Genomic DNA, 14648 nt, shown 5'->3' with positions numbered 1-14648 from the left:
CTAGCCCAGAGCACTGACCAAAGTAGAAGTAAACAGCGCTGAGAAGATTAGAACAGCCAGGGAAATAAATGGGGCACAGCATTGGACAACAAGGCCTTAACAAGACCACTGGGCATCAGCTGGCAAAGGCAAGGGTGGTATAATAGTGTTGGGAGTCTGGCTGTTGGAGTACTGTGAACGAGAGTCTGCCACTATAGTTTCTCCTGAAGTGTCACCTAATGAAAGTCAGGGATTTGGCAAAAGAAAGTTAATGTTTCTTTAATGGCTGTGGATGTTTCCTGAATGGGCAATCCACCTGCAGGGGGTCTAAGTCTGAGACTTGCACTTATGCAGATGTTTTTCAGTGGAGAGGGAGAGACATGAATTAGCTGAAACTGGAGTTGCAGCCATGGTACAAGTTGCTCTCTGGGGACCTGCTGCCTGCTGTAGAAGTGCCTGTTTGTCTCCACTTATGTTCTGCCATATATTTGTAAATAAAACAGACATTACAAAGGCACCTTACGTCCGTGCTCTTTTACCCCCTCCCTCCGACATCCTGTAGTGCTGCTTTTGGAACTTCTCAGTGCTTGAGAAGAACGCAATGCTGGTGTTGGCAGTGGCATATTTTGTGTCCTTGAAGAGAAACTGTGGGCTTATAAGTGAGCCATCCTAAGATGGAGCAAATGACAGCTCCATCTTAAAAGGCAGAAACTCATCCAAAGTCAGTAAAAAGCCCTCCTACCCAGGCCATGCATATTTCTAATTTTCTTAATTCTTCACTTTTTTTGCCCCTTGATGGAGAGCAATTGTCCCCATATTGTATACTTCTGTCAGCCTTGAATATTTGCATATAGCTTCCTGATCCCCTGGGTATGCTGGAACCTCCCTTTTGTTGGTGGATTTGACCAGAATGGGTTCATCTGAATATGGAATTCGAGGGAATGATTACTCATAGAAGAGAGTCCAGTCTTTTACCACCATCAGCCACCTCATTTTATGAGGAACGGTTGAGGGAGTTGGGCATGTTTGGCCTGGAGAAGAGGAGCCCGAGAGGAGATATGATAGCCATCTTCAAATATCTCAAGGGCTATCTCACAAAGGGCTATCTCACAAAGGGCTATCTCACAAAAGATGGAGCAAACTTGCTTTCTCCTGCTCTGGAGGGTAGGACCTAAACCAGTGGCTTCATGTTACAAGAAAGGAGATTCCAATTCAACAACAGGAAGAACTTTCTGATGATAAGAGCTGTTTGTCAGTGAAATGAACTCCTTGGACGGTGATGGACCCTCCTTCACTGGAAGTTTTAAAGCAGAGGTTGGATGGCCATCTGCCATGGATGTTTTTGTTGTGATTCCTGCATTGCAAGGGGTTGACTAGATGACCCTTGGGTCCATTCCAACTCTTCAATTCTGTGATCACTCAACAAACACTTTAAAGGGCAAAGACAGGATGATATATATGTGGCTAGTCACATCTGATGCAATACACATGCATCAATGTGTTAGCTAACTAGAAGCTGATACAAACTATTGGGGTAAATAAACATTTTCTTTGGGCAGCACATTCCACTGATCCAGAGCTGCAACTAACTAAACTTATTTTGTGTGTTGCAAGTTGAATGGTGTTATATGGGGAAGGATTCTAGCTCAGTGGTAGAACAAATGCTTTGCATGCAGAAATGTCCCTGTGTTCTGCTAGTCTGTGTAGGCAATATTGGGCTAGATAGGCTTATGGAGTGTTTCTCAACCTTGGGTCTCCAGCTGTTTTTGGACTACAGTTCCTATCATCCCTGGCCACTGGTCCTGCTAGCTAGGGATGATGGGAGTTGTAGTCCAAAACAGCTGAAGATCCAAGGTTGGGAAACACTAGGCTAATGGACTGCATGAAGCAGCTACCTAGGTTCTAATATACCTTTATATATAGATAAGATGGATGAAATGCTGAATAAACTCAAAAAATGGAAAAAGAACCCCTGTTAAAATCAAGCTCTTGTCTCGACTCTTCATTCTTTCTACCCCAAGATATATTACCATGAAAATAACACAGCAAGATTCATTTCTGGGATGCAGAGGCAAGGCGGACAAATTCCAGCTAACACCCATTACCTGTGATTGACACTGGTCCATTACAGTGGACAACACAGCCAACTCCCAGAGTTTCCTACCCCATAGATCTTAAACAAACACTCTGCTTTGGTAAACCTCCATTACAATTATGGAAACAACCCACAACCCAGAAGCACTAATGAGAAGCTCTCAAGATGGAATTTGAGCAATGTATCTTTGTATATCCTGACATTTGATATTGTAACCCTGAAATGTGAAGCAGTGTACGGGTAACCCCAATGTGGGCCGAAGAGTGAGTCATTTCACAAGGGGAGACAGCATTGTTTATAAATCATTGTTTCTTTGAAGTAGAAAAAAAATGAAGAAAGAATCCCCTAGACAGAATTATGAATAACCATCTAATTGTTCTGCTGGTATGCTTGCTTTAGGGCTTTCCTTTGCTCCATGCACATAAAGAATTTGTTTCTCAGCTTGCCATCCTTGCACCCAGATGATAGTCATTAAGAAAGGGGCCAACTGAGCAGTTGTATATTTGTAATCCTAACACTCTCAGTCCTGTTTTCTTCATCTTATTCGGCTGAATCTAATACTGGAGCAACGAGCTCCAGGAGTTGCTCTGATATATGTTCTTCAACTGTTCCACCTTACTAGCCCTGGCTGTGGATAAGAAAACACTTGGGAGGAAGATTCTGTGGAGCTAGTGGTTCAGTTGTTGTTATCTTGGATCATGGACAACAGGCGTGTTGGCTTGCTCCCATGATGGAAGGGGCTAGCGTCACATGCAGGCCTCACGTCACACACACATGCTGTAAGATGTGCTGATATGTCGTGTGCACACTGTGTGGCTTGAGCATGTGACATGTGCATGTTGTGTGACATGTGCTAGTGACGTGAGCACGTCACATGGCATATGCATGTCACTGCAGGGGGCCCAACCCCCTCCTTGAATTTATTGGGGGACCAAGGCCCCTCATCCATCCCCCCTCCTGGTACCCCTGATGGACAACATGATTTAGGTGGACGTGGTTGTGGTGACAGCGTGGGTGGTGCTGTGGTCTAAACCACAGAGCCTAGGGCTTGCCAATCAGAAGGTCAGCGGTTTGAATCCCCGTGACAGGGTGAGCTCCTGTTGCTCCCAGATCTGGCCCCAGGGCCTTAGTTTGCCTACCCATGCTCTAGCCCATTGTTTTAAAATATGCCCACACATCCATATTACAGTCCCTCAGAACTGAAGAGCAGGGCATTATATAATTAAATCATAAATTTAAAAATACATTTTGACTAAAGAGCATAGTGCAGCTGCAACAGTTTTTCCTTTCCTACTGTCCTTTGACTACCCTTTACTATTTTTGGCATTTGTGGGGACATTTAGGACATAGTGAATGTGATAAGCCTGTGGAGTTCATGGAGTGAAGCCATGGCTGGCCAGAGATGGGATCCATGTGTGCCCGACATCACCAATGTGGTGACAAGGGAGTGACTCCAACACCACCACACATGTTTTGCTTAAAGATCAAAAGAGACAGTGCGTACACTGAAGAAAATGACCAGAATCTCAGGAGCAGAGTAAAAGAATCCAAAAAGCTTGGAGTAAAAGGAGAAACTATGGGCTAGGTAAAATCCAGCAAGACCAACAGATAGTTCTGGAAATCATTTTATGAAGGTGTCCTGAATTACTTATTACATAACGTTAATTCTGCAGGGGAGCTAATAACACAAGTTTTTCTTTTTTTATTATTCCAATAAGGATAATAATCTTCATTGCCTTCTTTCCTCAGTTCAGTTTAGTAGTAAGCAAACCCTTCTCAGCTTAATTAGGAATTGGCTCAACAATTGCAAGCTTTCTTTAGGAGCATTTTTATTTTTTTTGGCAGGGGGAATTGTCTGTCCCCCCAAACTTCTTCCCTAGCTTGTAATGATGGCACATGCGTGTTAATGGTACCCTGTGTGCTGGGAAATAGTGTTCCCAGCATCATCAACCACGGTCATTTGGAAATTCACCCCTGATTTCCAAAGTGAAGATACTAAGGAACAATATAAGGGACAAAGCAACCACATAAAATATTTGCCTGAAACTATTGGTCCAAATAGAGAAGACTATAGAATTGGTCTAAATAGAGAAGATCCCCCCCCCCTCTCTCTCTCTCACACACACACACACTCAAACTCACTCTCTCTCTCACACACACAGCACCATTGAGGCATATTTCCAGTTTTCACATGGGGAAGCATAAAGGCGCTAGACCTACCCCCATGAAATACTATAAAGTACATTGGAGCCCATTTGTGCCACATGTAAATGTTGTTAATACACAACAGATGCAGTCCTTCAATTAAGACTACTTTAGGCAGCAGATTTTAATATATCATTAGCGGGTAGTGTTGCCCATTATTTTTATTATTCTATTTTCACCACTGTGGGAGCAACACTGGGATATTTTGCCTCAGTCACCAAAGTGTCAAGGGCTGTCTTTGACATGTGAAAGACTAGACAGAGCATGGAACAGAGACTGAATGCAGACTGTAGCCAATGTAGAATTTATACATCCATTATAGACCAACTTAAGCCTCACACATGAAAATCCCTTTCATGTAGGAAGCAAGGATCACAGTATCTTGGACTGTCAATTGATTTATAGGTACAGGGGCAAAGGTGCATAAGCTGAGCAACATTTCATTCTCTTTCACAAATGCTTGCCCATTTCCCTCAAATGGCTAAATTTATTCTGAGGTCACAGTTATGGCTCGGCTCATCTGCAAAAGCAATGACAACAGACCTATACAATGCGTTCCAAATGGAATGTTAAGCCAGCCACACTGAAGCACTAACATCCTTCAGAATAGAATTTTGAGCTCCTCAGATCTCCTCCAGACCCCAGTGAAGCAAATGTGAACCATGTTATTGATTTCTGTGGGTTGTGGAGCAGACCCAGAAAGTTATAGAGAGTTCAGAATGAAGCAAGACAAGCCTGCGCCAGTTCCTACTGTAACTGAATTATGCATTTCAAATGATATGAATGAAACCTCATTTTGGCTAATTTGTTTCACAAACATCTGCTTGCATTTACACATTTTTATGACATGATATCAGGCCGATTATGCGTCTGCTGTATCTCTCCAGCATATGGTACGTGCTACAACAAATCGATCACAGTTATGTGATCAGAGTGTGCGGTAAACATCTTCACAGTACATATAATACTAGCATGGCTTTCCAGAACTCACTTTGCAGTTTAATCTCTAAAATATTCTTGGAAAGATTAACCAGTGGTTTTCTGAAATGCTTGTCACTAAAGATCTTTGCCCTGCCTGGAAGTTACAACCTAAAAAGTTGGCCTCCCCTGAAAAATAGAAACACACCTTTCTCACAATCTTTCAGGAAAGGTCTGAGGCCCAGTCACAGCACGAATAGCAGCACTGTCATTTTTGTAAATAAATAGTTGTAGTAATCTTAGAGGGTGCGGGGCCTCTTTCTTTTCCTTGTCTGAGGCACTGGATTTCTTCAGTTTGACACTATACAGCAGTATTATCTGAGAAGTTTTAATTTGAGCAGAAAGAAAAGACGCCATGTTCTTAGAAAGAATCTAGAAACAGTAACCTTTTATTCAGATGTTGCTTTGTTATTGGGCACATGGTGGCTGCCTGGTAATTAAAATAAATCTGCACAGTGTTTGTCCTGAATTCCTGCCTATCTCCCTTCAATCATACCTTGTTTTGTGTGATCTAGCACTGCAGTCATTCTAAGTCAGATGACAATAGGACAATGGAGATGGGGCTATCTTATAAATATAGCAGCAGCACCATGCGCATTGATCCCCATCCAGCATGGCACTGCTCAGTTAGACACAGGTGCCACCATTACAGATGTGGAAGTAGCATTGCCACCTTATCTGTCCCAATCCAATCTAGTGTCTTCTCTTCTCTTATGGAGAGGCACAGAGAAAAGATAGAGTCCAAGCTGGATTTCCATGCCAACCAAGGATGAGTAAAGGGAATCCAAAACTTGCAAAGCTCCTGAAAAAAATTAAATCTGCTCCAAACGAACATAACTTGCATTGGCTATTGCTGATCTGAGCTTCTCAGAGAAAGGTATAAAAAACAGATTTGTGTTGTTGTTTAATGGGAGATTAATCTCTTCATTTCCCCAATTATTTTCAGAAACAAAATAGGATAAGAGTAATAATTTCTAGGTGTAGGATTTCGGAGTTCTAAAGCTTGTGACATATTGGATACAAGTTAACCTTGTGGATAATACACCAAAATGGAAAGTCACCTGCTGACCCCAAGCCTTTACAGGAGAAGCTTTGATATTGTGGAATGCACGCCAGCATTCTGATTGCTGAAAAAGAAAGGATCGTTCATGCACTACTGGCAGAAGACGTTCTAGGGTAGGGTATTCCAACAGTGCCACCACATCACCCCTGCCCCTACCCTCTGTTCTCCCAAACTACCAGAGGGTCTATATAATAGCAGGATCATAGGTTCTGGTCTTGAGCCAGAAGCACAGGAGATAACCAAATTGAATGAATTCAGTCTCCAAAGAAAACCACCTTGTGCACTTCAAGCAGAATGGAAAGTCACTCAACACACCTCTTCATTTTGTATATGGCTTAGAGAACCCTGGCAGGGGCAAAGGCAAGCCCTTGGCATCATCCAACTGAGCTTTAGTGATGCATGTCAGATTCAGATGGCATCCCATAGTGGAACTACAGCAAATCTGATTTGTTCATGAAAGACCCTGAAATGGGGGGATTCTACATGCACTGGAGGCAATGAGCAGTAGCACCTTCTGCAGTGTCTTGGGCACATCTCTCCTATTGGTTGTGTCTGTCATGCTGAAGTGTCTCATGTTCCTCTTCTGAATGCCCCCATGGTAAAAAACAAAAACAAAACTAAGGTAGAGAATTATAGCAAAAGGGGGAGCACCATAATGTAAACCACTGGCTGGATTCTTCCTTGCTTAAGGAAATAGACACTGTAGAGGAGGAACTGGGAAGACATCTTGTCTAAAAAAATGGCACTATGTCTCCCCTTTTGATTAGATTATAGCAACAAAATGTCTGAGTCGATACAAAGTGATCACCTGCAGGCAAACCAAAACCATGCATTTTTCAGCTAAAGAGTTGGTGACTGTGGGGAGAAGAGGACCCATTTATTTTCATTCTTTTGGCTAACCCAAGTTTCTTCTATTTCTCATTAAGCTTTTAAAAATAGAGCTAGCTTTCCTGAGGGAGAAACTGTGCCTTTTCTCATCACCCTTAGCTTTCTTTAAATAGCCACGTGCTGTTGGACAAGTGATGGGTAGCATTTTTGCTGTTGGTGGTAGATGGAAAGGGTTCAAGTATTAAATGCTGCCCAGGGAGTATTGGAGGGTGAAGTACGCATATGCTTAAGGTGAAAGGTAAAGGACCCCTGGACGGTTAAGTTCAGTCAAAGATGACCATGGGGTTGCGGCGCTCATCTCGCTTTCAGGCTGAGGGAGCTGGCGTTTGTCCACAGACAGGTTTCTTGGTCATGTGGCCAGCATAACTAAACCGCTTCTGGTGCAAAGGAACACCGTGACAGTAACCAGAGCGCACAGAAACATTGTTTACCTTCCTGCCACAGCAGTACAGTGGTACCTCGGGTTACAGATGCTTCATGTTACAAACTCCACTAACCCAGAAATAGTACCTCGGGTTAAGAACTTTGCTTCAGGATGAGAATAGAAATTGTGTGGCGGCGGTGCAGTGGCAGCGGGAGGCCCCATTAGCTAAAGTGGTACCTCAGGTTAAGAACACTTTCAGGTTAAGAACAGACCACCAGAACGAATTAAATTCTTAACCTGAGGTACCACTGTACCTATTTATCTACTTGCACTGGCATGTTTTCAAACTGCTAGGTTGGCAGGAGCTGGGACAGAGCAACGAAAGCTCACTCCATTGCAGGGATTCGAACCACCGACCTTCCAATTGTCAAAGCCCAAGGGGCTCAGTGGTTTAGACCACAGCGCCACCCGTGTCCCTCTAATGTATGTGCTTAGGGCTTGATCCTTAGTTGGTCGCAAGGGAGGAAGACTTCATCTTACCTTCAGTGAATTTGGACCAAGCTGTGGGTAGTGAACACAATCTAAGAATGCAAGGCTGGTGCCAGACTTCAGTTGGCTCTCAGCAGGGTGCCTAAACACACAGTTTCAGTGCACATATTCCCAAAACATCTGTGGTATATTTTCTTCTCCTATTCAGAGGTGGCACATCTGCCTGCCCACCACTAGAATAGCTGTGCGCTATGCAGAGCCCTGGAGGAGAGGGCAAGGGGTGGCAGCAAAGCTGGTGTCGGTCAAAGTGTGGGTGCTTCTGTTGCCCAACCCAACAGATCTGTATTAATGTAACAGGTAGCAAAGACAGGGAAATAGGCAGTAGGTGGAGAGCCGTCTAGAGTTATTAATCCATGCTCTGTCCTCCAAAAAGAGAATATAGACATATGAGGGCAGTTGAACATGCATTTTTTTCATTCCTGAAACTGGATGCAACCAGCCCAAGATAAGAGAGCAAGATATGCTATTCCCGCCCATTTAAATTGGCCCTGCCAAGGAAGAAAAGCCTTAATTTACAGCCTTAGCTTAAGAGATCAAAGCTGCAGATCTTTCATCTTCTCTTGCCCTGGGAATCACTTGTAGCAGATTCATGAGTGAAGCAGATTCACCTTTATTTATGTGCAAAGCCCAGTGGCCAGTTGGCTTCCAGGCGGAAAAGTGTGCATGCAGTATATCCCAAATTCAGAATTTTCCCTCTGCTGCAATGTCTTTGAAAGTCAAGCTCATGATATGTTGGTCCAATGAGTTCAAAGGTCAAGGCTAACTAAGCCTAAAGAGAGGTCTTGGAGGCCCAGTTCACAGTGGTCATATCGAAATGAGATTAAAGTCTCAGTCTTTTGAAAATTCCATGCTGATGGTATGCATTAAAAAACAAAACAAAACTGTGTGGCCAGGATAATCTGTGGAAAAGTCCTGAGTATGAATCAGCGAATACTGCTGCAAGTTCTGTGATATTTTACAACAAGAAATAATAAGTACAATGGCAGGACAAGTGCAAGAGATCAACTTTTCAGATATAAAGTATGGTAATATTCTGCAGCAGAGGGCAAACCTTTAAAACCCTGGATCACCAAGGGACCCCCAAACTAGATAGCATGGGGCTGAATGCCACCTCCTGGAATGAGTCCCCAGGGTAAAAATGGAGCCACCGAAAACAGTGCTTGCAATCTCCAACCCACAGAGTTTTAAGTTGGGAGACAAAACTTTGCCAATGGTATCAAATACTGCCAAGAGATCTAACAGAACCAACGGGGTTGTATTCTTCCTGTCTCTCCCACTGTATGTAATTCATTTTGGCAACCAATGGTTCAAATCTGGGCCAGAATCCAGGTTGAAGTCAATCCAATCAGTTTCATCTACTAGGTCTTTGGGTTGACCAGTAACCACTTGCTCCCAACAAGTTACCCCAAAAAAGGACACCTGTCACTTGCCATCAGTAGTTATAATCCTCTGGGTTCAATAAGGATTTCTTCAGGAGTGGTCTGCACAGTGCTTGGTGAGGGGCAGCATGGGAGCAATATAAAGCAACCACCACTTTCTACTTACCATATGTGAAACTTAAGACAATCATTGTAAAGGGTGGGAAGGAGGGCTGAGGTACCTAATGAATTAAAGGTGTATATTGCTTGGTATAATCCCTTCACCTTTTTTGGGTGAAGTTTGCATACTTTTTTTAAAAAAAGTATTTTGTCTTTTTTTTTCTAGTGAGGATGGATAATCTAAAAACATGGCAGCTCTCCCTCCTCCTGTTCCCATTGCTATAATGACTCAAACTACATTACTGAGATCAGGGTCACCATGACCTGGTAGGCTTCTAATGAGCAAGACCCATCTTGGAAGGTGAGCAAAGTTCCAATAAGCTAGAGGCCCCATCTCTCCCATCTGCATTGTTGGGAATGGAGGAGGAGTTAAGATTTTTTGAAGAGCCATTTAAAACTGACTGGGCCAGCAGGGCAATGGTAAATATTTAGTTTGTATCCACAAATAAAGTCTATAACACACCACCATAACAGAATATTTGTTGATTTTAGGTCGCTGCATTGTGTTTTTCAGGTCAATAGTCCAATTTATCACTGTCTTCTACATTTCATATACCAACAATGCAGTCCTACATATGTCTACTCTGAAATAGGTTCCATTGAGTTCAGTGGAGCTGACTTCCGGTTAACCAAGCACAGGATTCCAGACGGAGAATCCCTATGAGAAATTAAATGCTATCATCCTTGTTCCATTTATGATAATGGGACAGGGTTTCAATAGAACCCATTTTGAATTAATCAAGAGCTCTTTTGAAAATGTAACCCTGCCAGATAACAACAAATCATATAATTTGCTGATGATGCATTGCAGTTAAGTACTACATTCAGATTCACACACAAAATACCTGCAGTTAAGTAGGAAAATTAATACAGACACCCCAAGTTTAATCACTCTCATAAGAATGTAAGAGCAGCCTGCTGGATCAGGCCAATGACGTATGTAGCCCATCATGCTGTTATTAGAGGGGCCAACCAGAAGCGTGTGGGAAATCTGCAAGTAGGGTCTGAGCACAAGAGCACTCTCCCCTTCTATGGTTTCCAGCAACTGGTATTCAGAAGCCTCTGACCATGGAGGCAGAGCATAGCCATCGTGATTGGCAGCCTTGTCCTCCATGAATTTGTCTAATCTTTTAAAGCCATCCAAGTTGGTGGCCATCACTGCCTCCTGTAGGAGTGTGTGCGTGAAGTACTTCCTTTTATCTCTCCTGAATCTTCCAACATTCAACTTCAGTAGGTGCCCATGAGTTCTAGCGTTATGCAAGCGGAAGAAAAACTTTTCTGAATCCACTTTCCCGATGGCGTGCATAGTTTTATAAACTTCTACCATGTCCCCTCTTACTCGCCTGAACAGCAGGTTGAGCAGGCACACAGGCCACCTAGTCACAGTTTTCTCCAGAGTGGTGAAATATATTTCATTTCTATTTCATTTATAGTAATTACTTCTAAATTTATAGTATTCATTTATAGTAATTACTTCTAAATTTGCATCTACTACATATAATTTATCATATGTCAATGCTGTGCACATTTGTGCCTTTTTCATGAGGAATTTCTTCATTTGGAGCAATGCCTAAGTGGTCACCCTAATTGGTGACTCTCCTGCATGGCTAATTTGGGAACATCATCTGTGACAGGCCTCTTGGGCTACTTGGGCTACCTTGGAAGGGTCTGTCAGTGTTGCTAGGCCGACACTTGTTTCAGTAGCTGTCACTGTGCTTCTGACTTAGCTGCTGGTAAGATCACAACTAAGCTAACCCTGGGGTGGCAATAGCAGGCGTGACCATCCTGTTAATCTCCTTTCAGTCTGCGATAGCCTTTCAGCATGACCAGGGACAACACCTATGCCCAGCTGTGCCTCATGCAGATGCTGTAGGTAAGCATCGTGTTAAAATGTCTTAACACAGCAGTTACATCCAAGTCGTTAAGTGCAAACTAGTTCTAAAACAAAACGGCAAAGCTTGAAGCCAACACAATGCTATTTTCTGCTTTGTTTTCTCGGATGCCAAAGCCACGACTTTGTGTCTGCCTTTTTCAAGGCCCGGTGCCTTCCTCTCATTTTTTCCAATGAGAGGTAAACAGCTGGGGGCTCTGCCAATTCAATTAAGAATGCTCACACACACATTATATAATGAGGCAGGAATTTAGCCCCCTGAAGCCTAGTCCTGCAATCTAATCTGCTATTTAGTGGCCCCCAAAGATTCCTGAAACCTTTGTGGAGGGCTCCCCGCCTCCCTTTGCACACGCTGGTCTCTCCACACTTTCCCCTCTGTTTTTCTTTCCTCTTTGGCTTCCCTTCTCTGTATTGTTTTAAGTTGGTGGCTGGGCTGCCTGCCAGATTAAATTTCATCTGCTTCTCCTCCTCCTTCCCCCCCCCACCCCCAAATCTTCCCCAGAAGTGATACTGTTTACTTTCTCTGCTCCTTTTCTGAATGTCTTTGTACACATTGCAAGGGATATAATCACCAGCTGTGGAGAGCTTTGTGAAATGTTAACTTACTCCTCAATACCCTAGGGCTAGTGAGTGTTTTTACACACACACACACACACACACAGAGAGAGAGAGAGAGAGAGAGAGAGAGAGAGAGAGAGACGTGTGTGTGTGTGTGTGTGTGTGTGTGTGTGTGTGTTTCAAATACAAAATAAAACAACTGCTTCTAAAAGACATCAGCATATTTGTTACATTCCAATGCGGCGGTGGGGGGGGGGAACCCCTCAATTTCTCCTTCAGGTGGAATTCGTGTGTGTTCTATTTACTCCTTCAGTATATTCCGTGTGGAAGTGTGAGCTTATAAGGAGCCCATTGTTTCCCTCCACAAAACTTTGAGGAACAATGGGAGGCAGAAGAAAGATTAAAGTAGAAAAGTGTCTCTTCCCCTCCTTTTCCTCTTTGGTGGGTGAAAGAGAGGTCAAGCTGTGCCCATTGACCTTTGCCCTCTGGCCCCTGTGAACCAAGGGCGAGCCTTTTGAAGTAGTAAAGTGCCCAGGAAGAAAAGAAAACCAAACAAGCTGCCCGGCCTTTTCCCTTCCACCGACCAAACTGAGTTGGCAGATGCTTGAAAGACGATGACACGCGGTGTGGTGGGGGGCAGAAGGGAGGCTTCTCGCACTGACCTCCCACCTACCCCAGCTTGCCGTTAATTGGCACCGTAAAAAGCAAAAAAACCCACCCACACACTGGGAGAGGGGGTGAGGCAGGCCTTTCCTCCTCTTTCCCAGTCCCTACCTCCCGCCACCTAGCACATCACCGACAGGGGCAGTTCTTTGAACTCTCTGTGCTCTGCTAAAACAGGCACAAATGGGAATGGTATATGGAGGGTTAAGAGGAAAAGCTTTGTATGGGAAGAGATCAGCTAGATCACCAAAAGCTTTTCCTGTTGTCAAACAGATAGGACTTGTCAGTTGTGTTACCTGAATTGATGCCGTCACATGCATGACCCCTGCTGGTAATATGCTGGAAGGTACCTTTGTACACTTTAGAGATTCTTCCTGCCTCTTCCTCCCTTCATTTGACCCTTAAATTACAACAAGGGAAATGGTTTGTTTTCCAAAGCTAGGGAAAAGTGGAATTTGAAGGCAAAACCCATCACAATGGCTTGTCTCTTCCCTAGAGCCCAAACCCAGGGCGAATCCAGTTGTCAGTTTTAGGATGCGGTTGCAACTTACAGTAATTTAATCAGGACCAATCTTACAGATGTTTCTGTTGTGCTCTGCGGGTTTCCCAAACATCTCACTGTGCATCTGAATGAAGAGGGAGGGCAAATGGGGCAAGGACGATGAGAAGCAGTTTGCTCAAGCCAGCTTGTAGGATATCAGGACAGGTAAACAGGAACTAAATTATCAGCAAAGGAAGTTTTATCATAATAGCACATGTAATCATTTACTTGGCTGTATCATGCTATCTTTGGGAAAGCCTGCTGCTAACACCTGCAGCTTCGGGGACCTTAAGGAGAGGATTTTCCTTTCTCTGATTCCATTGCTTTCAAAGGGTGCAACCGTGACTCCTTTCTCTGTTGAAGGGACAACGACAAGTACCAGGATACAATTCTGAGGATAGTGCTCTGACTTTGTGGTGGTTCCAAAATGCTCATCCAAAATTCTCTCTAGATTTTTGGGCTGGGTTGTTTTACCAGTGCACAGGAGCACAGGTGTCCTGTAGTAAAATGCTTCACAAAAGCATACAAGCTCTGTTCAGGTGTTCCTCTCCCCTACCCTGCAATTAGCATCACATGATTTATGCTCCTGAATACCAGTTACTGGAAGCTGCAGGGGACGAGAGGGCTCTTGTGCAGGCATTTGGCTGGCCATTGGGACAACAGGATGCTGGACTAGACGGGCCATTGGCCTGATCCTGCAGGCTCTTCTTATGCTCACTCTCAAAATTGTAGCGCTGTGTGTGGAGGACCTTTAACAAACTATAGTTCCAAAGATTTGGGGTGGGGTGGGGAGGCAAGGTGGCATGACAGTTTAAAGTAGTATGGTACTGCTTTAAATGCATGGTGTGGGTGTGGCCTTAGAGAATAACTCTCCGACTTCCTTACTGTAATTCTAGCCTATGAGGATCAGCAATGGAAGTGTGGATGTTCCCACTCAGTTTATTGAATGTAGGCCAGATTTCATTTTTGCTTTTTTTCTTCTTTTAGCACATATGGAACAGAATTTGAGGATCCTGGTCTGATTGCACACAGTATTCAGTTGGGTGCTGTGTATCATGCCAAAGTGTACTGAACTATGTGATAGCAGACGTTTCTTCATTTAAAACAATTACATTTGGACCACTTTTAACCACATTTTCCTATTTAAAAAAGGTATCTTGCAGCTGCACGCTGCCACTGCCATTGGACAGTGTCGGTGACATCTGTGGCAACAGGTTGTAGAGCTGAACCTGGCTGTAGAGCTTCATATTTTAGTGGAATGTAATTTTAAATACCTGGATTTTATATGCAATGCTCTCCCCCCCCCCTCCGCACCCAACTGCGCCTTCAGAATGAA

At 43.7% G+C, this 14648-nt stretch overlaps 1 long non-coding RNA gene across 1 annotated transcript in view; it reads left to right on the top strand.

Annotated features, from left to right (window-relative positions):
* LOC309366326 overlaps positions 1-11527 on the top strand; it is a 33629-nt gene extending 22102 nt beyond the window's left edge. Inside the window, exons 2-3 of the long non-coding RNA XR_014166639.1 lie at positions 9826-9960; positions 11463-11527. This is a non-coding gene — a long non-coding RNA (uncharacterized lncRNA). The remainder of the gene's footprint in view (positions 1-9825; positions 9961-11462) is intronic.
* Positions 11528-14648: the final 3121 nt, after the last annotated feature.

This window comes from Podarcis melisellensis (assembly GCF_964234715.1).
Source record: "Podarcis melisellensis genome assembly, chromosome: 1".
NCBI classification, from domain to species: Eukaryota; Metazoa; Chordata; class Lepidosauria; order Squamata; family Lacertidae; genus Podarcis; species Podarcis melisellensis.
Note: the sequence above shows the minus strand (reverse complement) of the source record. Positions and strands in the feature narration are given on the sequence as shown.